This window comes from Polyergus mexicanus, unplaced genomic scaffold (assembly GCF_030449975.1).
Source record: "Polyergus mexicanus isolate NDT 795.1 unplaced genomic scaffold, iyPolMexi1.0 SCAF_172, whole genome shotgun sequence".
Taxonomy (NCBI): Eukaryota; Metazoa; Arthropoda; class Insecta; order Hymenoptera; family Formicidae; genus Polyergus; species Polyergus mexicanus.
The window spans coordinates 22501-25000 of NW_027223492.1; the positions used below are offsets into that span (position 1 = coordinate 22501).

Here is a 2500-nt window from a genome sequence, read left to right on the forward strand (position 1 = left end):
TCCCGAGACGCGCACCGGTCGCTACGGGCCTGGCACCCTCTACGGGTAAGTGGCCCCATTCAAGATGGACTTGGACGCGACGCGACACCTCGGGATAAGCGGATCCTCCCAAACACCACATTTCCCTGCGGCGGAACCGCGGGATTCGGTGCTGGGCTCTTTCCTGTTCGCTCGCCGCTACTAAGGAAATCCTAGTTAGTTTCTTTTCCTCCGCTTAATAATATGCTTAAATTCAGCGGGTAATCTCGCCTGCTCTGAGGTCGTCAAAGAGTTTAGTTTTCGATAACCGTGGCCGCGCCGCCTCCTCCGCCGGCTCTTTTCTCACTTAGAGAGCGAGCGTCGGGAGAGCGGCAGCGCCGGCACAGCGGCTTCGCATTGTACTCGGAGGAGTGGCGAGGAGACGTGTTGTTTGTGACAACGATTCTTCCACGCGCGGCTCGCAGCCGCTAATAGGAGGAAATGTAAGCCGATCGAATCTCGTTCGAGTTGTCTGCTTGCAAACAACGAATAAGATCGGCGCGGATCGCGTCATCTTCGATCGCCGGGGACGCGAGATACATTGCGAGCGAGTGTGCGCGTACACGTACATCTCTATCACCCACATCCTTCAAATTTTCTCTCCGCATATCGTGTGTTATGCACGGATATGGGATACGACGGGGCGAATCGGATTCGACGAGTACACGACGACGCGTGCCGGTCCCCTATATTCGTTTTCGAGAATTTCGTGGACTCGGACAAGCGGTCGGCTCGCGATTCACCCGCGTTAAGGAGGGCTCTCTCGCTCTTTTCTCTCCGCGTACCGCCGGGCGACGACGCGCCGCGGTTCTCTCCTACCGTTTGCGCGGAAGGTGGCGCGCACCAAGACTCGCGCGTAAGAGGCGCGAGCGCGCGCTGGCGCACCGGGAGACCGCGAGAGGGATAACGCAACGTGTGTGCGCGTGTCTTCTACTCCCTCTCTCCTTCGACAGTTTCCGGGCGCGCGCGCGCAGGCTCCCTATCTTTACTTACTGCGTGTGTGCGTACGCTGCTCTCACTCTTCCTTTTCCTCGGTGTTATTTCAGACGACGCCAAGGGGCCGCCTCTCGGGACGGCTCGTCTCGGGCGAACGTCCAACTATCGCTCGTACACCGTTTGCGCGAACGGGCACGGTGGCCCGGCGCGCAAAGGCGCAAGCAGTTTCGAGGTACTAAAACGACCCTCAGCCAGGCGTGGTCCGGGAATTGTATCCGTGGACCGCAATGTGCGTTCGAAATGTCGATGTTCATGTGTCCTGCAGTTCACAAGTTGACGCGCAATTAGCTGCGTTCTTCATCGACCCACGAGCCAAGTGATCCACCGTTCAGGGTAATCGTTTTGCAATTCTTGCGTTCAACGAACGCTTCGTTCATCCATCTTAGTCTCCTCTCCGAAGAGAGAGAGATAAAATCGTTGGCCCTTCGATCAGCCTGGCCGCGCGCGTCCGAGCACGCGCGCGGACCGCCGCCACCGCTGGGGAGGCTACGGCACAAAAGTTGTTTCGCGATCGGAGCGTCTCTTCCCCGTACATATAATATAATAATATATATATTTGGAAGAGCCGGGGCGGAATGTTCTTTGAAGAAACCGTCGGACTTGATCGGGTGTGATCCGTCCTCTCGCCCGTTCGTCCGATAGCCGCGCGCTCGCGTACAAACACGCTGACCGCTGCCCCGGTGCGGGGAGGGGCGCGTTCACGAGCGTTGCGGACGCACGGACGGGCGTAGGTTACCACCGGTACGCGCTAACGCCGGATCGTAACTCTGCGCTTGGCAAGAGCGCGATCGGGAAAGCGTCTTCTGCTCCGAATCGCATTCATGTAATTTCGCAATTTGCGCAACGAGCCTCAACGGGTCGCGCGCGACGCGACGCGACGCCGGTTGCGGCTACGAAGCTTAAGGAGAGAGTCTCGGATAATCCTCTCCTCCTCCATCCCGCTCGCACGACGCCGACCGCACCGAAAAAGGCCGACGGCGCTCTGCTGCTGGCTTCCCTTTCTCTCTCGGGTCGTCGCAGAGGCGCGCGGCGTTCGACGCGCGTCGTCGTATTAGTACATGCGGGATATAATCCGTCAATTCCATTTTACTTTCGTATCTGTTTTCTTTGTCCATTCAGTCGCCGACTGCTGCGAGCGCGCGTCCAAAAGACTCGAGACGCAGAGCAGGACCTCCGGAACGTTAATGATCCTTCCGCAGGTTCACCTACGGAAACCTTGTTACGACTTTTACTTCCTCTAAATGATCAAGTTTGGTCATCTTCCCGGCAACATCGGCAATGCCGAGACATTGCCGCGCACCAGTCCGAAGACCTCACTAAATCATTCAATCGGTAGTAGCGACGGGCGGTGTGTACAAAGGGCAGGGACGTAATCAACGCGAGCTTATGACTCGCGCTTACTGGGAATTCCTCGTTCATGGGGAACAATTGCAAGCCCCAATCCCTAGCACGAAGGAGGTTCAGCGGGTTACCCGGGCCTTTCGGC

The 2500-nt window shown here is 57.8% G+C and overlaps 2 non-coding genes and 1 pseudogene across 2 annotated transcripts in view; all 3 read right to left on the minus strand.

Moving 5' to 3' along the window:
* LOC138944362 (large subunit ribosomal RNA) overlaps nucleotides 1–263 on the minus strand; it is a 7814-nt pseudogene extending 7551 nt beyond the window's left edge.
* Nucleotides 264–1195: 932 nt separating this feature from the next.
* LOC138944363 (5.8S ribosomal RNA) lies at nucleotides 1196–1350 on the minus strand. The gene has a single exon (XR_011448730.1). It is a non-coding gene; the product is annotated as a 5.8S ribosomal RNA (ribosomal RNA).
* An 846-nt stretch (nucleotides 1351–2196) lies between these two features.
* LOC138944365 (small subunit ribosomal RNA) overlaps nucleotides 2197–2500 on the minus strand; it is a 1921-nt gene continuing 1617 nt past the window's right edge. The window contains exon 1 of the ribosomal RNA XR_011448732.1: nucleotides 2197–2500. This exon is cut by the window's right edge and continues 1617 nt beyond it. This is a non-coding gene — a ribosomal RNA (small subunit ribosomal RNA).